The following is a 25,716-nucleotide window of genomic DNA, read 5'->3' on the forward strand; positions in this document are numbered from 1 at the left end:
AACTCTACCCCTACTGTACTGTCTCTACCCTATGTACTGAACTCTGTCCTGCTCTACTGTACTTTGAACTCCTACTCTACTGTACTGCGATGCTGCTCTACTGTGTAGACTCTACCCTACTGTACGAAACTATGCCCTACTGTACTGTACTGAATCCTACCCTACTGTACTGTACTGAACTCACTCTACTTTCACTGAACTCTGCAATTCCTACTGTACTGTACCGAACCTTCCTACCTACTGTACTGTACTGTCTGCTCTACTGAATACTGAACTCTACCCTACTGCTGAACCTGCCTACTGATTACTGTGACTCTACGTACTGTACTGAACTCTTTGCACCGTACCTTGCCGGGAATCTGCACTGAACTGTACTGAACTCTATCTACTGTACGAACTCTGCCTACCGCTTACTGTTTGTGAACTCCTACTCTACTGTGCAACTATGCCATCTTACTGTACTGAACTACTACTCGGAACTACTGGAACTCCTGCTGAAACTGAACTCCACTTCCTACTGGTACTGGAACTCTGCCTACTGTACTGACTGAACTCTACTACTGTACTGTACTGGCTCCACCTTTGGCTACTGTGCTGTACTGAACTCTACCCTGACTGCTGGACCTGTAACTGGATCTCTACCCTGCTGTACTGTACTGAACTCTACCCTACTGTGTTTGGGTACTGAACTCTCTACCTACTGTACTGAACTCGAGCCCTACTGGTACTGAACTCTGCTACTACTGTACTGGAACTCTGCGTGGACCTCTCTTATGCCCTGCTGTGTGAGACTCTGCCCTGCACATACTGGGCTCTGTACTTGCTGAACTCTACCTCTGTACTGAACTCCACCCTTGAACTGTACTGAACTCTACCCTACTGGACTGAACTCTGCGCGGCGACTCTACTCTACTGTACTGAACTCTACCCTACTGTACTGAACTCTCCACTACTGTACTGAACCTCTCCCTACTGAAACACTGAACTCTACTCCTACTGTACTGAACTCCTACCCTACTGTAGCTGAACTACCTGCCTACTGTGGACTGTGAACTCTACCCTGAATAAACTCTGTACTGAACTCTACCTTTTACTGCATGAACACTCCTGCACTGAACCCCTGCTCTACTGGACTGATATGAACCTACTCTACTGAACTCTACCCCTACTGTACTGAACTCTACCCTACTGTACTGGAATCACTGCCCTACTGTGCTGCTGACTGTGACTGACTCTACTGTACTGTGCTACTGTACTGTACCTTTGAACTCCTGCCCCTACTGTACTGTACTGGAACTCTGTACCTACTGCACGAACTCTCCCAATCTACTGAACTGAACTCTACCTACTGTACGACGAACTTCTACTTCCACTGGAACTCTACTGCACTGTGATGTCCAAAGTTATTAAACGGGTAGGAGAATAACATTGGAAGCCATAATTATGCATTTCTGTATATAGTACAGATTGCGGGGACCCATGATGTAATTCCCATTACTGCGTTATTCTGTTACCGGTGTTGAGACTTCACTTTACTGTAGTTCAAAAGAGTGTTTTCAAACTCAAGCAAAAGCATGGGCGGCATGGTAGCTTAGTGAGAGAGCGTAGTAGCCGTAACTAGGTGAAAAATCTGTCGATGTGCCTTGTAGGCAAGGTAACTTAACTTAATTGCTCCCTGTGTAAGTCGCTCTGGATAAGAGCGTCTATAAATGACAAAAAAATAAAAATGAAGAAGCTAACACCACATTCTTTCTAAGGGGACATCTTTGAATGTTCATGCCAGAGTGAGACAAAAAGATTTTGAACAGTGGGTCGTATAAAACACTGGGCTGAGATTTTACCGTAATTCTGTTGAAAGTTTGCACAGGTCTGACACTAAATTAGTTTTGAGTACAATTTTCAGAGAAATTGTTAAAGACTTGTAAGTGGTTTGTTAAACACCAAATCAATAGTTTTTGTTTGTAAATCTTTGAAGTAAAAACATAGAGTCAAAGTGTAATTTCTGTTACAATGGGACACACACACACACACACACACACACAAAACACAGGCGAGGGCCGGTCTGTGGAACTTTGTCACCCCTCCTCCTCCTCCCTCTCTCTTCCGCCTCCTCCCTCCTCCCTCTCTTCCTCCCACTCCCCACCTCACCCCCTCCCAGCGTGATGGAGTGATTGCAGCGGTGGCCTCCTCCGTTGGCCAGGCTGTGAAGGGAGGATGAGGAGTAGGGGTGGAGGGAGGAGGAGGAGTAGGCTTCTCTTCATTCTTCTTCTTTCTGAACTCATCATACTATCAGTCTGGTGCTTCCCTCTGTAGAAATGAGGAGAGAGAGAGAGAGAGAGAGAGAGCAGAGAGAGAGAGAGGAGAGAGAGAGAGAGAGAGAGAGAGAGAGAGAGAGAGAGAGAGAGAGAGAGAGAGACAAGAAGAGAGAGAGACAGAGAGAGAGAGAGAGAGAGAGAGAGGGAGAGAGTGTAATTCTGAGGAACCATGTCAGATGGGGACTACCTATTGCAATGTTTTTAGATGTGATATTGATTAATAAATGAGGAATTTCCAGGGACAAGAACTCCTCTAAATTCAGCTGCAGAGTAGATGCCCCTCTACAGCCCTGCAGAGTAGATGTACTTGAGCCTGCAGAGTAAGATGCACCCTACAGCCTGCAGAGTAGATACCCCTCTGAGCCTGCGTGAGAGTAGATGCCCCCTACAGCCTGCGGGTAGAGTAGATGCCCCACGTAGCCGGAGTGAGAAGGCCTTCTACAGCTGCAGAGTAGATGTGCCCCCTACAGCCATGCATGGAGTAGATGCTCTACACATTATGCGGGCAGAGATGGCCCCTACAGTCTGCAGAGTAGATGCCGCTACGTAGCCTGCAGAGTAGAGTGCCCCTCTACAGCCTGCAGAGTTGATGCGCCCTACAGCCTGCAGAGTAGATGCCCCCGGCCTACAGCTGGGTAATGAGAGGGCGCCTCTAAGCCTGCAGAGTAGGATGCCCCCTACAGTCTGCAGAGTAGATGCCCCGTACGAGGTGATCTACAGCTAGAGTAGCTACGTATGCGTTGAATTCCCCTACAATGCCTGCAGAGTGGAGACGCCCTCACAGCCTGCAGAGTAGATGCCCCCCTACAGCCTGCAGAGTAGATGCCCCCCTACAGCCTGCAGAGTAGATGCCCCCCTACAGCCTGCAGAGTAGATGCCCCCCTACAGCCTGCAGAGTAGATGCCCCCCTACAGCCTGCAGAGTAGATGCCCCTCTTGACAGCCTGCAGAGTAGATGCCCCTCCAGCCTGCAGAGTGAAGATGTCTTTTTGCGAGCCTGCAGAGTGAATTTCCCTACGGTATGCGGAGTAGTTAACCCTGCAGTAAGGTGGATGCCCCTCTACGGCCCTTAACGGGTGGATTAACCCCTACATTGTGCGGGTGGGTGCTTTACCGTTATGGAGTGGAGTGCCCCTACTGTTATGAGGTGAATTGTACATCTACGGTATGCGGGTGGATGCCCCCTACAGCCCCTGCCAGAGTGGGTGCCCCACAGCCTGCAGTAGTGCCCCCTACAGCCTGCCCAGGTAGTGCTGCCCCCTCTACAGCCTGCAGGAGTAGATGCCCCCTCTACAGCCTGCAGGTGTAGATTGCCCCCTACAGCCTGCTTATTTTTGTCATTGTTGAGCGCTTATTCAGAAGCGACTTACAGTTTAGTGGTGCATACTTTTTAATATTTTTTTATACTGGTGAACACAAACCTGAAAAGCGTCATGCTCTACCAACTGCTTTTCTCCTGCAGAATACATATGCATTCTTAACTTTGCCCATCCAGTTTCTTACACATTAGACAATACTTGTATTTCTATCACTCCCGGCCAGAGACTACTGTACCTGTTGTCACCCCTACTGTCAAACACCCAGACAGATCTATACCTTAGTTAAGACCCAGACCTACAACCTACTGCACCTGTTGTTACCTACTGTCAGACACCCAGCCAGACAGATCCTATACCTTAGTTAAGACAGACCTACCTAACCTACTGTACCTGCTTTGTCACCTACTGCTCAGACACCCAGACAGATCTATACCTTAGTTAAGACAGACCTATAACCTACTGTACCTGTGTCACCTACTGTCAGACACCCAGACAGACAGATCTATACTTAGATTAAGAGAGACCTATAACCTACTGTACCTGTGTCACCTACTTAAACACTACGGACAGACAGATCTATACCTTAGTTAAGACAGACCTATAACCTACTGACCTGACCTACTGTCAGCCACACCCAGACAGATCTATACCTTAGTGAAGACAGACCTATAACCTACGTACCATGTTGTCACCTACTGTCAGACACCCAGACAGATCTATACCTTGGTAGAGACAGACCTATAACCTACTGTACCTGTTTGTCACCTACTGTCAGACACCAGACAGATCTATAAACCTTAGTTAAGACAGACCTATAACCTACTGTACCTAGTTTGTCACCTACTGTCAGACACCCAGAGCAGATCTATACCTTAGTTAAGACAGACCTATAACCTACCTTGTATATCACCTACTGTCAGACACCCAGACAGACAGATCTATACCTTAGTTAAGACAGACCTATAACCTACCCTTGTACCTGTTGTCACCTACTGTCAGACACCCAGACAGACAGATCTATACCTTAGTTAAGAGCAGACCTATAAACTTACTTCTGTACCTGTTGTCACCTACTGTCAGAGCACCCAGACAGATCTATACCTTAGTTAAGACAGACCTATAACCTACTGCTTTCTTGTCACACTACCTCAGACACCCAGACAGACAGATCTATACCTTAGTTAAGAGCAGACCTATAACCTACTGTACCTGTGTGTGTCACCTACTGTCAGACACCCAGACAGATCTATACCTTAGTTAAGACAGACCTATAACCTACTGTACCTGTGTCACCTACTGTCAGACACCCAGACAGATCTATACCTTGAGTTAAGACAGACCTATAACCTACTGTACCTGTTGTCACCTACTGTCAGACACCCAGACAGACAGATCTATACCTTAGTTAAGACAGACCTATAACCTACTGTACCTGTTGTCACCTACTGTCAGACACCCAGACAGATCTAATACCTTAGTTAAGACAGACCTATAACCTACTGTACCTGTTGTCACCTACTGTCAGACACCCAGACAGACAGATCTATACCTTAGTTAAGACAGACCTATAACCTACTTGTACCTGTTGTCACCTACTGTCAGACACCCAGACAGACAGATCTATACCTTAGTTAAGACAGACCTATAACCTACTTGTACCTGTTTGTCACCTACTGTCAGACACCCAGACAGATCTATACCTTAGTTAAGACAGACCTATAACCTACTGTACCTGCTGTCACCTACAGCAGACACCACAGACAGATCTATACCTTAGTTAAGACAGACCTATAACCTACTGTACCTGTTGTCACCTACTGTCAGACACCCAGACAGATCTATACCTTAGTTAAGACAGACCTATAACCTACTGTACCTGTTGTCACCTACTGTCAGACACCAGGCAGATCTATACCTTAGTTAAGACAGACCTATAACCTCACTGTACCTGTTGTCACCTACTGTCAGACACCCAGACAGATCTATACCTTAGTTAAGACAGACCTATAACCTACTGTACCTGTTGTCACCTACTGTCAGACACCCAGACAGATCTATACCTTAGTTAAGACAGACCTATAACCTACTGTACCTGTTGTCACCTACTGTCAGACACCCAGACAGATCTATACCTTAGTTAAGACAGACCTATAACCTACTGTACCTGTTGTCACTACTGTCAGACACGCCAGACAGATCTATACCTTAGTTAAGACAGACCTATAACCTACTGTACCTGTTGTCACCTACTGCTTCAGACACCCAGACAGATCTATACCTTAGTTAAGACAGACCTATAACCTACTGTACTGCTTGTCACCTACTGTCAGACACCCCAGACAGAGATCTATACCTTAGTTAAGACAGACCTATAACCTACTGTACTGTTGTCACCTACTGTCAGACACCCAGACAGATCTATACCTAGTTAAGACAGACCTATAACCTACTGTACCTGTTGTCACCTACTGTCAGACACCCAGACAGATCTATACCTTAGTTAAGACAGACCTATAACCTACTGTACCTGTTGTCACCTACTGTCAGACACCCAGACAGATCTATACCTTAGTTAAGACAGACCTATAACCTACTGTACCTGTTGTCACCTACTGTCAGACACCGACAGACAGATCTATACCTTAGTTAAGACAGACCTATAACCTACTGTACCTGTTGTCACCTACTGTCAGACACCCAGACAGATCTATACCTTAGTTAAGACAGACCTATAACCTACTGTACCTGTTGTCACCTACTGTCAGACACCCAGACAGATCTATACCTTAGTTAAGACAGACCTATAACCTACTGTACCTGTTGTCACCTACTGTCAGACACCCACAGACAGATCTATACCTTAGTTAAGACAGACCTATAACCTACTGTACCTGTTGTCACCTACTGTCAGACACCACAGACAGATCTATACCTTAGTTAAGACAGACCTATAACCTACTGTACCTGTTGTCACCTACTGTCAGACACCGGCAGACAGATCTATACCTTAGTTAAGACAGACCTATAACCTACTGTACCTGTTGTCACCTACTGTCAGACACCCAGACAGATCTATACCTTAGTTAAGACAGACCTATAACCTACTGTACCTTTGTCACCTACTGTCAGACACCCAGACAGACAGATCTATACCTTAGTTAAGACAGACCTATAACCTACTGTACCTGTTGTCACCTACTGTCAGACACCCAGACAGATCTATACCTTAGTTAAGACAGACCTATAACCTACTGTACCTGTTGTCACCTACTGTCAGACACCCAGACAGATCTATACCTTAGTTAAGACAGACCTATAACCTACTGTACCTGTTGTCACCTACTGTCAGACACCCAGCAGACAGATCTATACCTCAGTTAAGACAGACCTATAACCTACTGTACCTGTTGTCACCTACTGTCAGACACCCAGACAGATCTATACCTTAGTTAAGACAGACCTATAACCTACTGTACCTGTTGTCACCTACTGTCAGACACCCAGACAGACAGATCTATACCTTAGTTAAGACAGACCTATAACCTACTGTACCTGTTGTCACCTACTGTCAGACACCGCAGACAGATCTATACCTTAGTTAAGACAGACCTATAACCTACTGTACCTGTTGTCACCTACTGTCAGACACCACAGACAGATCTATACCTTAGTTAAGACAGACCTATAACCTACTGTACCTGTTGTCACCTACTGTCAGACACCCAGACAGATCTATACCTTAGTTAAGACAGACCTATAAGCTACTGTACCTGTTGTCACCTACTGTCAGACACCCAGACAGATCTATACCTTAGTTAAGACAGACCTATAACCTACTGTACCTGTTGTCACCTACTGTCAGACACCCAGACAGATCTATACCTTAGTTAAGACAGACCTATAACCTACTGTACCTGTTGTCACCTACTGTCAGACACCCAGACAGACAGATCTATACCTTAGTTAAGACAGACCTATAACCTACTGTACCTGTTGTCACCTACTGTCAGACACCAGACAGACAGATCTATACCTTAGTTAAGACAGACCTATAACCTACTGTACCTGTTTGTCACCTACTGTCAGACACCCAGACAGATCTATACCTTAGTTAAGACAGACCTATAACCTACTGTACCTGTTGTCACCTACTGTCAGACACCCAGACAGACAGATCTATACCTTAGTTAAGACAGACCTATAACCTACTGTACCTGTTGTCACCTACTGTCAGACACCCAGACAGATCTATACCTTAGTTAAGACAGACCTATAACCTACTGTACCTGTTGTCACCTACTGTCAGACACCCAGACAGATCTATACCTTGAGTTAAGACAGACCTATAACCTACTGTACCTGTTGTCACCTACTGTCAGACACCCAGACAGACAGATCTATACCTTAGTTAAGACAGACCTATAACCTACTGTACCTGTTGTCACCTACTGTCAGACACCCAGACAGATCTATACCTTAGTTAAGACAGACCTATAACCTACTGTACCTGTTGTCACCTACTGTCAGACACCCAGACAGATCTATACCTTAGTTAAGACAGACCTATAACCTACTGTACCTGTTGTCACCTACTGTCAGACACCCAGACAGATCTATACCTTAGTTAAGACAGACCTATAACCTACTGTACCTGTTGTCACCTACTGTCAGACACCACAGACAGATCTATACCTTAGTTAAGACAGACCTTAACCTACTGTACTGTTGTCCCACTGAGACCCCGACAGATCTATACCTTAGTTAAGACAGACCTATAACCTACTGTACCTGTTGTCACCTACTGTCAGACACCCAGACAGATCTATACCTTAGTTAAGACAGACCTATAACCTACTGTACCTGTTGTCACCTACTGTCAGACACCCCAGACAGATCTATACCTTAGTTAAGACAGACCTATAACCTACTGTACCTGTTTGTCACCTACTGTCAGACACCCAGACAGACAGATCTATACCTTAGTTAAGACAGACCTATAACCTACTGTACCTGTTGTCACCTACTGCTCAGACACCCAGACAGACAGATCTATACCTTAGTTAAGACAGACCTATAACCTACTGTACCTGTTGTCACCTACTGTCAGACACCACAGACAGATCTATACCTTAGTTAAGACAGACCTATAACCCTACTGTACCTGTTGTCACCTACTGTCAGACACCCAGACAGATCTATACCTTAGTTAAGACAGACCTATAACCTACTGTACCTGTTGTCACCTACTGTCAGACACCCAGACAGATCTATACCTTAGTTAAGACAGACCTATAACCTACTGTACCTGTTGTCACCTACTGTCAGACACCCAGACAGATCTATACCTTAGTTAAGACAGACCTATAACCTACTGTACCTGTTGTCACCTACTGTCAGACACCCAGACAGATCTATACCTTAGTTAAGACAGACCTATAACCTACTGTACCTGTTGTCACCTACTGTCAGACACCCAGACAGACAGATCTATACCTTAGTTAAGACAGACCTATAACCTACTGTACCTGTTGTCACCTACTGTCAGACACCCAGACAGATCTATACCTTAGTTAAGACAGACCTATAACCTACTGTACCTGTTGTCACCTACTGTCAGACACCCAGACAGACAGATCTATACCTTAGTTAAGACAGACCTATAACCTACTGTACCTGTTGTCACCTACTGTCAGACACCCAGACAGATCTATACCTTAGTTAAGACAGACCTATAACCTACTGTACCTGTTGTCACCTACTGTCAGACACCCAGACAGATCTATACCTTAGTTAAGACAGACCTATAACCTACTGTACCTGTTGTCACCTACTGTCAGACACCCAGACAGACAGATCTATACCTTAGTTAAGACAGACCTATAACCTACTGTACCTGTTGTCACCTACTGTCAGACACCCAGACAGACAGATCTATACCTTAGTTAAGACAGACCTATAACCTACTGTACCTGTTGTCACCTACTGTCAGACACCCAGACAGATCTATACCTTAGTTAAGACAGACCTATAACCTACTGTACCTGTTGTCACCTACTGTCAGACACCCAGACAGACAGATCTATACCTTAGTTAAGACAGACCTATAACCTACTGTACCTGTTGTCACCTACTGTCAGACACCGCAGACAGATCTATACCTTAGTTAAGACAGACCTATAACCTACTGTACCTGTTGTCACCTACTGTCAGACACCCAGACAGATCTATACCTTAGTTAAGACAGACCTATAACCTACTGTACCTGTTGTCACCTACTGTCAGACACCCAGACAGACAGATCTATACCTTAGTTAAGACAGACCTATAACCTACTGTACCTGTTGTCACCTACTGTCAGACACCACAGACAGATCTATACCTTAGTTAAGACAGACCTATAACCTACTGTACCTGTTGTCACCTACTGTCAGACACCCAGACAGACAGATCTATACCTTAGTTAAGACAGACCTATAACCTACTGTACCTGTTGTCACCTACTGTCAGACACCCAGACAGATCTATACCTTAGTTAAGACAGACCTATAACCTACTGTACCTGTTGTCACCTACTGTCAGACACCCAGACAGATCTATACCTTAGTTAAGACAGACCTATAACCTACTGTACCTGTTGTCACCTACTGTCAGACACCCAGACAGACAGATCTATACCTTAGTTAAGACAGACCTATAACCTACTGTACCTGTTGTCACCTACTGTCAGACACCCAGACAGACAGATCTATACCTTAGTTAAGACAGACCTATAACCTACTGTACCTGTTGTCACCTACTGTCAGACACCACAGACAGATCTATACCTTAGTTAAGACAGACCTATAACCTACTGTACCTGTTGTCACCTACTGTCAGACACCCAGACAGATCTATACCTTAGTTAAGACAGACCTATAACCTACTGTACCTGTTGTCACCTACTGTCAGACACCCAGACAGATCTATACCTTAGTTAAGACAGACCTATAACCTACTGTACCTGTTGTCACCTACTGTCAGACACCCAGACAGATCTATACCTTAGTTAAGACAGACCTATAACCTACTGTACCTGTTGTCACCTACTGTCAGACACCGACAGACAGATCTATACCTTAGTTAAGACAGACCTATAACCTACTGTACCTGTTGTCACCTACTGTCAGACACCCAGACAGATCTATACCTTAGTTAAGACAGACCTATAACCTACTGTACCTGTTGTCACCTACTGTCAGACACCCAGACAGATCTATACCTTAGTTAAGACAGACCTATAACCTACTGTACCTGTTGTCACCTACTGTCAGACACCAGACAGACAGATCTATACCTTAGTTAAGACAGACCTATAACCTACTGTACCTGTTGTCACCTACTGTCAGACACCCAGACAGACAGATCTATACCTTAGTTAAGACAGACCTATAACCTACTGTACCTGTTGTCACCTACTGTCAGACACCACAGACAGATCTATACCTTAGTTAAGACAGACCTATAACCTACTGTACCTGTTGTCACCTACTGTCAGACACCAGACAGACAGATCTATACCTTAGTTAAGACAGACCTATAACCTACTGTACCTGTTGTCACCTACTGTCAGACACCCAGACAGATCTATACCTTAGTTAAGACAGACCTATAAGCTACTGTACCTGTTGTCACCTACTGTCAGACACCCAGACAGATCTATACCTTAGTTAAGACAGACCTATAACCTACTGTACCTGTTGTCACCTACTGTCAGACACCCAGACAGATCTATACCTTAGTTAAGACAGACCTATAACCTACTGTACCTGTTGTCACCTACTGTCAGACACCCAGACAGACAGATCTATACCTTAGTTAAGACAGACCTATAACCTACTGTACCTGTTGTCACCTACTGTCAGACACCCAGACAGACAGATCTATACCTTAGTTAAGACAGACCTATAACCTACTGTACCTGTTGTCACCTACTGTCAGACACCACAGACAGATCTATACCTTAGTTAAGACAGACCTATAACCTACTGTACCTGTTGTCACCTACTGTCAGACACCCAGACAGACAGATCTATACCTTAGTTAAGACAGACCTATAACCTACTGTACCTGTTGTCACCTACTGTCAGACACCCAGACAGACAGATCTATACCTTAGTTAAGACAGACCTATAACCTACTGTACCTGTTGTCACCTACTGTCAGACACCCAGACAGATCTATACCTTAGTTAAGACAGACCTATAACCTACTGTACCTGTTGTCACCTACTGTCAGACACCCAGACAGATCTATACCTTAGTTAAGACAGACCTATAAGCTACTGTACCTGTTGTCACCTACTGTCAGACACCCAGACAGATCTATACCTTAGTTAAGACAGACCTATAAGCTACTGTACCTGTTTTCACCTACTGTCAGACACCCAGACAGATCTATACCTTAGTTAAGACAGACCTATAACCTACTGTACCTGTTGTCACCTACTGTCAGACACCCAGACAGACAGATCTATACCTTAGTTAAGACAGACCTATAACCTACTGTACCTGTTGTCACCTACTGTCAGACACCCAGACAGACAGATCTATACCTTAGTTAAGACAGACCTATAACCTACTGTACCTGTTGTCACCTACTGTCAAACACCCAGACAGATCTATACCTTAGTTAAGACAGACCTAGACCTACTGTACCTGTTGTCACCTACTGTCAGACACCCAGACAGACAGATCTATACCTTAGTTAAGACAGACCTATAACCTACTGTACCTGTTGTCACCTACTGTCAGACACCCAGACAGACAGATCTATACCTTAGTTAAGACAGACCTATAACCTACTGTACCTGTTGTCACCTACTGTCAGACACCCAGACAGATCTATACCTTAGTTAAGACAGACCTATAACCTACTGTACCTGTTGTCACCTACTGTCAGACACCCAGACAGACAGATCTATACCTTAGTTAAGACAGACCTATAACCTACTGTACCTGTTGTCACCTACTGTCAGACACCCAGACAGACAGATCTATACCTTAGTTAAGACAGACCTATAACCTACTGTACCTGTTGTCACCTACTGTCAGACACCCAGACAGATCTATACCTTAGTTAAGACAGACCTATAACCTACTGTACCTGTTGTCACCTACTGTCAGACACCCAGACAGACAGATCTATACCTTAGTTAAGACAGACCTATAACCTAATGTACCTGTTGTCACCTACTGTCAGACACCCAGACAGACAGATCTATACCTTAGTTAAGACAGACCTATAACCTACTGTACCTGTTGTCACCTACTGTCAGACACCCAGACAGATCTATACCTTAGTTAAGACAGACCTAGACCTACTGTACCTGTTGTCACCTACTGTCAGACACCCAGACAGACAGATCTATACCTTGAGTTAAGACAGACCTATAACCTACTGTACCTGTTGTCACCTACTGTCAGACACCCAGACAGATCTATACCTTAGTTAAGACAGACCTATAACCTACTGTACCTGTTGTCACCTACTGTCAGACACCCAGACAGATCTATACCTTGAGTTAAGACAGACCTATAACCTACTGTACCTGTTGTCACCTACTGTCAGACACCCAGACAGATCTATACCTTAGTTAAGACAGATCTATACCTTAGTTAAGACAGATCTATACCTTAGTTAAGACAGACCTATACCTTAGTTAAGACAGATCTATACCTTAGTTAAGACAGATCTATACCTTAGTTAAGACAGATCTATACCTTAGTTAAGACAGATCTATACCTTAGTTAAGACAGATCTATACCTTAGTTAAGACAGATATATACCTTAGTTAAAACAGATCTATACCTTAGTTAAGACAGATCTATACCTTAGTTAAGACAGACCTATAACCTACTGTACCTGTTGTCACCTACTGTCAGACACCCAGACAGATCTATACCTTAGTTAAGACAGACCTATAACCTACTGTACCTGTTGTCACCTACTGTCAGACACCCAGACAGATCTATACCTTAGTTAAGACAGACCTATAACCTACTGTACCTGTTGTCACCTACTGTCAGACACCCAGACAGACAGATCTATACCTTAGTTAAGACAGACCTATAACCTACTGTACCTGCTTGTCACCTACTGTCAGACACCCAGACAGACAGATCTATACCTTTAGTTAAGACAGACCTATAACCTACTGTACCTGTTGTCACCTACTGTCAGACACCCAGACAGATCTATACCTTAGTTAAGACAGACCTATAACCTACTGTACCTGTTGTCACTTACTGTCAGACACCCAGACAGACAGATCTATACCTTAGTTAAGACAGACCTATAACCTAATGTACCTGTTGTCACCTACTGTCAGACACCCAGACAGACAGATCTATACCTTAGTTAAGACAGACCTATAACCTACTGTACCTGTTGTCACCTACTGCTCAGACACCCAGACAGATCTATACCTTAGTTAAGACAGACCTAGACCTACTGTACCTGTTGTCACCTACTGTCAGAAACCCAGACAGACAGATCTATACCTTAGTTAAGACAGACCTATAACCTACTGTACCTGTTGTCACCTACTGTCAGACACCCAGACAGATCTATACCTTAGTTAAGACAGACCTATAACCTACTGTACCTGTTGTCACCTACTGTCAGACACCCAGACAGATCTATACCTTAGTTAAGACAGACCTATAACCTACGGTACCTGTTGTCACCTACTGTCAGACACCCAGACAGATCTATACCTTAGTTAAGACAGATCTATACCTTAGTTAAGACAGATCTATACCTTAGTTAAGACAGACCTATACCTTAGTTAAGACAGATCTATACCTTAGTTAAGACAGATCTATACCTTAGTTAAGACAGATCTATACCTTAGTTAAGACAGATCTATACCTTAGTTAAGACAGATCTATACCTTAGTTAAGACAGATATATACCTTAGTTAAGACAGATCTATACCTTAGTTAAGACAGATCTATACCTTAGTTAAGACAGACCTATAACCTACTGTACCTGTTGTCACCTACTGTCAGACACCCAGACATATCTATACCTTAGTTAAGACAGACCTATACCTTAGTTAAGACAGATCTATACCTTAGTTAAGACAGATCTATACCTTAGTTTAGTTAAGACAGATCTATACCTTAGTTAAGACAGATCTATACCTTAGTTAAGACAGATCTATACCTTAGTTAAGACAGATCTATACCTTAGTTAAGACAGATCTATACCTTAGTTAAGACAGACCTATAACCTACTGTACCTGTTGTCACCTACTGTCAGACACCCAGACAGATCTATACCTTAGTTAAGACAGACCTATAACCTACTGTACCTGTTGTCACCTACTGTCAGACACCCAGACAGATCTATACCTTAGTTAAGACAGACCTATAACCTACTGTACCTGTTGTCACCTACTGTCAGACACCCAGACAGACAGATCTATACCTTAGTTAAGACAGACCTATAACCTACTGTACCTGTTGTCACCTACTGTCAGACACCCAGACAGACAGATCTATACCTTAGTTAAGACAGACCTATAACCTACTGTACCTGTTGTCACCTACTGTCAGACACCCAGACAGATCTATACCTTAGTTAAGACAGACCTATAACCTACTGTACCTGTTGTCACCTACTGTCAGACACCCAGACAGACAGATCTATACCTTAGTTAAGACAGACCTATAACCTAATGTACCTGTTGTCACCTACTGTCAGACACCCAGACAGACAGATCTATACCTTAGTTAAGACAGACCTATAACCTACTGTACCTGTTGTCACCTACTGTCAGACACCCAGACAGATCTATACCTTAGTTAAGACAGACCTAGACCTACTGTACCTGTTGTCACCTACTGTCAGACACCCAGACAGACAGATCTATACCTTAGTTAAGACAGACCTATAACCTACTGTACCTGTTGTCACCTACTGTCAGACACCCAGACAGATCTATACCTTAGTTAAGACAGACCTATAACCTACTGTACCTGTTGTCACCTACTGTCAGACACCCAGACAGATCTATACCTTAGTTAAGACAGACCTATAACCTACTGTACCTGTTGTCACCTACTGTCAGACACCCAGACAGATCTATACCTTAGTTAAGACAGATCTATACCTTAGTTAAGTCAGATCTATACCTTAGTTAAGACAGACCTATACCTTAGTTAAGACAGATCTATACCTTAGTTAAGACAGATCTATACCTTAGTTAAGACAGATCTATACCTTAGTTAAGACAGATCTATACCTTAGTTAAGACAGATCTATACCTTAGTTAAGACAGATATATACCTTAGTTAAGACAGATCTATACCTTAGTTAAGACAGATCTATACCTTAGTTAAGACAGACCTATAACCTACTGTACCTGTTGTCACCTACTGTCAGACACCCAGACAGATCTATACCTTAGTTAAGACAGACCTATAACCTACTGTACCTGTTGTCACCTACTGTCAGACACCCAGACAGATCTATACCTTAGTTAAGACAGACCTATAACCTACTGTACCTGTTGTCACCTACTGTCAGACACCCAGACAGACAGATCTATACCTTAGTTAAGACAGACCTATAACCTACTGTACCTGTTGTCACCTACTGTCAGACACCCAGACAGACAGATCTATACCTTAGTTAAGACAGACCTATAACCTACTGTACCTGTTGTCACCTACTGTCAGACACCCAGACAGATCTATACCTTAGTTAAGACAGACCTATAACCTACTGTACCTGTTGTCACTTACTGTCAGACACCCAGACAGACAGATCTATACCTTAGTTAAGACAGACCTATAACCTAATGTACCTGTTGTCACCTACTGTCAGACACCCAGACAGACAGATCTATACCTTAGTTAAGACAGACCTATAACCTACTGTACCTGTTGTCACCTACTGTCAGACACCCAGACAGATCTATACCTTAGTTAAGACAGACCTAGACCTACTGTACCTGTTGTCACCTACTGTCAGACACCCAGACAGACAGATCTATACCTTAGTTAAGACAGACCTATAACCTACTGTACCTGTTGTCACCTACTGTCAGACACCCAGACAGATCTATACCTTAGTTAAGACAGACCTATAACCTACTGTACCTGCTGTCACCTACTGTCAGACACCCAGACAGATCTATACCTTAGTTAAGACAGACCTATAACCTACGGTACCTGTTGTCACCTACTGTCAGACACCCAGACAGATCTATACCTTAGTTAAGACAGATCTATACCTTAGTTAAGACAGATCTATACCTTAGTTAAGACAGACCTATACCTTAGTTAAGACAGATCTATACCTTAGTTAAGACAGATCTATACCTTAGTTAAGACAGATCTATACCTTAGTTAAGACAGATCTATACCTTAGTTAAGACAGATCTATACCTTAGTTAAGACAGATATATACCTTAGTTAAGACAGATCTATACCTTAGTTAAGACAGATCTATACCTTAGTTAAGACAGACCTATACCTTAGTTAAGACAGATCTATACCTTAGTTAAGACAGATCTATACCTTAGTTTAGTTAAGACAGATCTATACCTTAGTTAAGACAGATCTATACCTTAGTTAAGACAGATCTATACCTTAGTTAAGACAGATCTATACCTTAGTTAAGACAGATCTATACCTTAGTTAAGACAGACCTATAACCTACTGTACCTGTTGTCACCTACTGTCAGACACCCAGACAGATCTATACCTTAGTTAAGACAGACCTATACCTTAGTTAAGACAGATCTATACCTTAGTTAAGACAGATCTATACCTTAGTTAAGACAGATATATACCTTAGTTAAGACAGATCTATACCTTAGTTAAGACAGATATATACCTTAGTTAAGACAGATATATACCTTAGTTAAGACAGATCTATACCTTAGTTAAGACAGATATATACCTTAGTTAAGACAGATCTATACCTTAGTTAAGACAGATCTATACCTTAGTTAAGACAGATCTATACCTTAGTTAAGACAGATATATACCTTAGTTAAGACAGATCTATACCTTAGTTAAGACAGATCTATACCTTAGTTAAGACAGACCTATACCTTTGTTAAGACATATCTATTCGGTACCTTGAGATGTGTGACAAAGTTGGATGTGACGCTCCTCTTCGCCTGAATCCTGGTGCCGCATGCTTTACAGTTGGACTCGATCTTACCGTTCTCCCCCTCGAACACGATGTTGAAGTAATCCAGAATGGACACCTTCGAAACTGACGCCATCGGGCTGAACAACCTTTATACTCGGAAGTAGAACCAACTTTCCAAAGACAACAATAGAGATCTCTCTACCTATTCTTTCTTTTCCCGAGCCTCCCGCTAGTCACTACCATAAGAGCGGAGGGGTGTGTGCGTTTTCTTCCTTCCCACTCACTGTAATCAAAACGCTGGTAGACGCGCAACAATAGATGGGTGAAAACAGGCGACTTGCCAATACAGTGCAGTGGAGCTATCGAGTTTCAGCTAGCTATGATGCTATTACACGAATAATGCTATGAAACAAAGTATCCAGTATCGCTGCAAACACTGAAATCCTGTAGCCAGCCAGTCCTGCCTGGTCCGTGTAATCAAACTGCACCAGCTACTCGAAGAGGCTGGGCTGTGGGGCTAGCAGATGATGGGCGCCACCATTGGTCCAGGAAGTAAACCAGATTCGTGTTTCCGAAACACTTCGGCAGTTATCGGCAACGTTCGGCTCGGCTGGATCAACTCAATATATAATTCCACCACTGTATATTCAGATTTCGTTTAATCTGATTCCCGAGGAAACCAAACAGGGATTGGTGCCTCATTTCCAACTCAGCCATTATTAATGGCGACACAGGAGCAATTGTGGTTATGTGTCTTCCTCAAGGGCACGTCGAGAGTTTCACATTATCGGCTTCGGAATTTGAGCTGACAACCTTTCGGTCATTGGACCAAAGCTCTAACCGCTAGTTTACCTGCCGCTCGTGGACACATACACTATCAAACACATACGCGCACCATATATGCTGCTGCTCCATAGGCTGCTTTTAGTAAACACAGGCAGCCCAATTCCACTAATTGGTCTTTTGACCAATCACATCAGATCTTTTCACATCAGATTTTTTTAAAGATCTGATTGCTCAATAGAATTGGGCTGTTTGTCTAAAAGCATTTACTGAAATGATTTATCCTGATGCCTAGTCACTTTACCCTGCCTTCATGTACATATCTACCTCAAATATCGTATTATTATTATCTATCCTGACGCCTAGTCACTTTACCCTGCCTTCATGTACATATCTACCTCAAATACCTTATTATTATCTATCCTGATGCCTAGTCACTTTACCCTGCCTTCATGTACATATCTACCTCAAATATCGTATTTTTATTATCTATCCTGATGCCTAGTCACTTTACCCTGCCTTCATGTATATATCTACCTCAAATATCGTATTTTTATTATCTATCCTGATGCCTGGTCACTTTACCCTGCCTTCATGTACATATCTACCTCAAATATCGTATTATTATTATTATCTATCCTGATGCCTAGTCACTTTACCCTGCCTTCATGTACATATCTACCTCAAATATCGTATTATTATTATTATCTATCCTGATGCCTAGTCACTTTACCCTGCCTTCATGTACATATCTACCTCAAATACCTTATTATTATATATCCTGATGCCTAGTCACTTTACCCTGCATTCATGTACATATCTACCTCAAATACCTTATTATTATCTATCCTGATGCCTAGTCACTTTACCCTGCCTTCATGTACATATCTACCTCAAATACCTTATTATTATATATCCTGATGCCTAGTCACTTTACCCTGCATTCATGTACATATCTACCTCAAATACCTTATTATTATCTATCCTGATGCCTAGTCACTTTACCCTGCATTCATGTACATATCTACCTCAAATACCTTATTATTATCTATCCTGAAGCCTAGTCACTTTACCCTGCCTTCATGTACATATCTACCTCAAATACCTTATTATTATCTATCCTGGTGCCTAGTCACTTTACCCTGCCTTCATATACATATCTACCTCATATACATATCTACCTGTTTTTCTGCAAAGGGACCAGGACGACTGATCCGTGAAAAGGAAAGAATGAATGGGGCCATGTATCGTGAGATTTTGAGTGAAAACCTCCTTCCATCAGCAAGGGCATTGAAGATGAAACGTGGCTGGGTCTTTCAGCATGACAATGATCCCAAACACACAGCCCGGGCAACGAAGGAGTGGCTTCGTAAGAAGCATTTCAAGGTCCTGGAGTGGTCTAGCCAGTCTCCAGATCTCAACCCCATAGAAAATCTTTGGAGGGAGTTGAAAGTCTGTGTTGCCCAGCGACAGCCCCAAAACATCACTGCTCTAGAGGAGATCTGCATGGAGGAATGGGCCAAAATACCAGCAACAGTGTGTGAAAACCTTGTGAAGACTTACAGAAAACGTTTGACCTGTGTCATTGCCAACAAAGGGTATATAACAAAGTATTGAGAAACTTTTGTTATTGACCAAATACTTATTTTCCACCATAATTTGCAAATACATTCATTAAAAATCCTCTACAATGTGATTTTCTGGATTTTTTTCCCTCATTTTGTCTGTCATAGTTGAAAATTACAGGCCTCTCTCATCTTTTTAAGTGGGAGAAATTGCACAATTGGTGGCTGACTAAATACTTTTTTCCCCCACTGTACATATCTACCTCAAATACCTTATTATTATCTATCCTGATGCCTAGTCACTTCACCCTGCCTTCATGTACATATCTACCTCAAATACCTTATTATTATCTATCCTGATGCCTAGTCACTTTACCCTGCCTTCATGTACATATCTACCTCAAATACCTTATTATTATCTATCCTGATGCCTAGTCACTTTACCCTGCCTTCATGTACATATCTACCTCAAATACCTTATTATTATCTATCCTGATGCCTAGTCACTTTACCCTGCCTTCATGTACATATCTACCTCAAATACCTTATTATTATCTCTCCTGATGCCTAGTCACTTTACTCCTGCCTTCATGTACATATCTACCTCAAATACCGTATTATTATCTATCCTGATGCCTAGTCACTTTACCCTGCATTCATGTACATATCTACCTCAAATACCTTATTATTATCTATCCTGGTGCCTAGTCACTTTACCCTGCCTTCATGTACATATCTACCCCAAATACCTTATTATTATCTATCCTGATGCCTAGTCACTTTACCCTGCCTTCATGTACATATCTACCTCAAATACCTTATTATTATCTATCCTGGTGCCTAGTCACTTTACCCTGCCTTCATGTACATATCTACCTCAAATACCGTATTATTATCTATCCTGATGCCTAGTCACTTTACCCCCTGCCTTCATGTACATATCTACCTCAAATACCTTATTATTATCTATCCTGATGCCTAGTCACTTTACCCTGCCTTCATGTACATATCTACCTCAAATACCGTATTATTATCTATCCTGATGCCTAGTCACTTTACCCTGCATTCATGTACATATCTACCTCAAATACCTTATTATTATCTATCCTGGTGCCTAGTCACTTTACCCTGCCTTCATGTACATATCTACCTCAAATACCTTATTATTATCTATCCTGATGCCTAGTCACTTTACCCTGCCTTCATGTACATATCTACCTCAAATACCTTATTATTATCTATCCTGGTGCCTAGTCACTTTACCCTGCCTTCATGTACATATTTACCTCAAATACCTTATTATTATCTATCCTGATGCCTAGTCACTTTACCCTGCCTTCATGTACATATCTACCTCATATACCTTATTATTATCTATCCTGATGCCTAGTCACTTTACCCTGCCTTCATATACATATCTACCTCAAATACCTTATTATCTATCCTGATGCCTAGTCACTTTACCCTGCCTTCATATACATATCTACCTCAAATACTTATTATTATCTATCCTGGTGCCTAGTCACTTTACCCCTGCCTTCATGTACATATCTACCTCAAATACCTTATTATTATCTATCCTGATGCCTAGTCACTTTACCCTGCCTTCATGTACATATCTACCTCAAATACCTTATTATTATCTATCCTGATGCCTAGTCACTTTACCCTGCCTTCATGTACATATCTACCTCAAATACCTTATTATTATCTATCCTGGTGCCTAGTCACTTTACCCTGCCTTCATGTACATATCTACCTCAAATACCTTATTATTATCTATCCTGGTGCCTAGTCACTTTACCCTGCCTTCATGTACATATCTACCTCAAATACCTTATTATTATATATCCTGATGCCTAGTCACTTTACCCTGCTTTCATGTACATATCTACCTCAAATACCTTATTATTATCTATCCTGATGCCTAGTCACTTTACCCTGCCTTCATGTACATATCTACCTCAAATACCGTATTATTATCTATCCTGATGCCTAGTCACTTTACCCTGCCTTCATGTACATATCTACCTCAAATACCTTATTATTATCTATCCTGGTGCCTAGTCACTTTACCCTGCCTTCATGTACATATCTACCTCAAGCCTTCATGTACATATCTACCTCAAATACCTTATTATTATCTATCCTGGTGCCTAGTCACTTTACCCTGCCTTCATGTATATATCTACCTCAAATACCTATTATTACTCTATCCTGATGCCTAGTCACTTTACCCTGCCTTCATGTACATACCTACCTCAAATACCTTATTATTATCTATCCTGATGCCTAGTCACTTTACCCTGCCTTCATGGACATATCTACCTCAAATACCTTATTATTATCTATCCTGATGCCTAGTCACTTTACCCTGCCTTCATGTACATATCTACCTCAAATACCTTATTATTATCTATCCTGATGTCTAGTCACTTTACCCTGCCTTCATGTACATATCTACCTCAAATACCTTATTATTATCTATCCTGATGCCTAGTCACTTTTGTCACGGTTCAGACAGACGACCAGAGGACCACAATTGCGTCACACCAGAAAGTTTATTAAACTTAAGGGAAAAGGGGAGTAGGGAGTGAATGAAGGCTCCAGGGGTAACAGGGATCCCGTCCAATGCGCTGGGTCTGTGCCCCCCAGTGGCAGCGAGTGCGTCCTATGAAGCCGGTGGTGGGTGGTCCAGAAGTCCTGGGGGGGGGGAGACACAGACACAACAGGGCGGAATGAAACCAGGCAGCAGTACAGTTCAAGGGAAATCCAAAATACGTAGTAGCAAGGCAGAAGGCTGGTCAGAGTTACCGGGATTGAAGAGTAGTCAGGAGTCGTAATGGCAGAAGCAGGTCTGGATCTCCTGAGGCAGAAGAGAATCCAAAAGACAGGCAGGTCCGGGGTCACAAAACCAGGGTGAGCCAGAAGCGCGAGCAAACAGGTTCCGGGTGTGAGCTTTGCAGACGATCTGACACCGGAGAGCTGAAAGACAGGGCCTTAAATACTGGGAGAGGTAGTGGGTAGTGCAGCGCAGCTGGCAGAGTAATTAGAGCAGAGCAGAGCAGGGACAGGTGGAGCTAGTTAGGCTGAGTAGAGAGAGTGGTGAGCAGAGTGGAAGAAAAATTAAGGTGGTAACCCGGTGGAGTGAGAGGCCCATGACAGAACCCCCCAAGGGACGGCCCCAGAAGTCCCAAGAGCAACACCACGCCGGGCGGGAGGAGGGGAGCCGAGGAGGGCTAGAACTCCTCCGAACGGTCCGAGTGAACGTCCTCATCCTCGGAGGAAGCCGGAGGGCCGTGGTCGGGAGATGGGACAGGTCCCGAGACAGGATCAGGCACAGGACAGGAAGCCGAGCGGGCCGGACGGTTAGGGACCCCTCTGGGGCGGCCCTACGGATTGCAGGTTGATCAGGATGCCGTTGGTGGAAAGCGGTGATGAGAGTCTTATCCACAATCCGACTAGCTGGCACCCAGGTCCTCTCCTCAGGTCCATAGCCCTCCCAGTCAATGAGGTACTGGAGACCCCTACCCCTCCGTCTGGACCGAAGCAGGCGGCGGACGGTGTAAACCAGACCACCATCGACGAGCCGTGGAGGAGGAGGACCAGGCGCAGCAGGGACCAGCGGACTCTCATGGATGGGCTTAATCTTAGACACATGGAAAGTGGGGTGCACCCTCAGGGAATTAGGCAGTTGGAGCCGGACAGCAGTTGGGCTAATCACTCTTATGATAGGGAATGGGCCAATGAACCGAGGTGCCAGCTTCTGCGACTCCACCCTGAGTGGCAGGTTCTTCGATGACAACCACACCCCTTTGACCAACATGGTAGGTGGGAGCAGGAATTCTCCGACGGTTGGCCCCGGTAGTGTAGCTGGCAACGGACCTGAGGAGGTGGCTCGGGCTTGTGACCAGGTGCGGCGACATCGACGGGCAAAAGCAAGTGCAGATGGGCAAGTAACCTCCTCTTCCTGGCTGGCAAATAGAGGAGGCTGGTATCCATAAACACATTGGAAAGGGGACATACCGATGGCAGAGCAGGTCAGAGAATTGTGTGCGTACTCCACCCATGTCAATTGCTGCGACCAGGAGTGGGGTTGCGTGAAGTCATGCATCGCAGTGCCTTCTCGAGCTCCTGATTAGCCCGCTCTGACTGCCCATTGGATTGGGGATGGAATCCGAAGTCAGACTGACTGTGGCTCCCAGCAGGTGACAGAACTCCTTCCAAAAAGCGGAGGCGAATTGTGGACCACGGTCAGAAACTACATCCTTTGGCAGTCCGTGGATCCGAAGACGTGTTCCAGGACCACCTGGGCGGTCTCCTTGGCGGTTGGGAGCTTGGGGAGGGGAATGAAGTGTGCCATCTTGCTGAAACGGTCAACGATGGTGAGAATGACGGTCATGCCACTTGAAGGGGGGCAGCCCCGTGACAAAGTCAAGGGCGATGTGAGACCAGGGACGTCTGGGCACAGGCAGGGGCTGCAGCAATCCGGCTGGGGGGCTGGCAGGACGACTTGTGTTGGTTGCAGATGGGGCAGGCTTGGACGAATTCCCGTACATCCTTCCTCAGAGAGGGCCACCAGAACCTCTGGGCGAGCAGGTTGTAAGTGCGGGTGGAGCCAGGGTGACAAGCTAGGCGGGAGTCATGTCCCCACTGAACGACCTGGGACCTCAGGTCGTCCGGGGGACAAAAAGGCGGTCAGCTGGGCAAGTGCTGGGACCTGGCTGGTTACGGAGAGCCTCCAGCACCTGTTCCTCAACAGCCCAGGTCAGAGCTGCAACGATGCAGGGACTTGGCAGAATCGACACAGGGTCCTTGGAGGGTGTCATCCTTCTGGAATTGACGGGAGAGGGCGTCTGGCTTGGTGTTGCGTGATCCAGGCCGGTATGACAGAGTGAAATTAAACCTGGTGAAGAACAGGCCCAGCGGGGACTGCCTGGAGTTCAACCGCTTTGGCCGTGCGGATGTACTCCAAGTTCTTATGATCGGTCCAAACGAGAAATGGAATGGTGGACCCCTCCAGCCAGTGACGCCACTCCTCCAAGGCAAGCTTCACAGCCAGCAGCTCACGGTTCCCTATGTCGTAATTGCACTCAGAGGGGGACAACCGACGTGAGAAAAGGCACAGGGATGGAGCTTCCTATCCTCCGCAGCCCCACTGAGAAATCACAGCACCAACTCCCACATCCGAGGCGTCCACCTCCACAATGAATTGCCGGTCCACATCAGGCATCTGGAGGATGGGAGCGGAGGTGAACCTCACCTTGAGGGTACTGAAGGCTTTGTCGGCTGCTGGGGTCCAGGTGAAGGGTTGCTTGGTGCTGGTTAGAGCAGTGAGAGGGGCAGCAACGGTACTGTAGTTCCGGATAAACTTCCTATAGAAGTTAGCAAACCCCCAGAAACTGTTGCAGCTTCTTTCTGTTCTCCGGAACAGGCCATGAAGTGACTGCTGATACTTTGGCAGGATCCATTTGGATACTTCCCTCTGCCACTATGTACCCCAGGAAGGCCACTGTCTTGACGTGAAACTCACATTTCTCTGCCTTGGCGTAGAGGGAATTCTCCAGAAGACGATGAAGGACTTGCT

The sequence above is a fragment of the Coregonus clupeaformis genome, unplaced genomic scaffold (genome assembly GCF_020615455.1).
Source record: "Coregonus clupeaformis isolate EN_2021a unplaced genomic scaffold, ASM2061545v1 scaf0822, whole genome shotgun sequence".
Taxonomy (NCBI): Eukaryota; Metazoa; Chordata; class Actinopteri; order Salmoniformes; family Salmonidae; genus Coregonus; species Coregonus clupeaformis.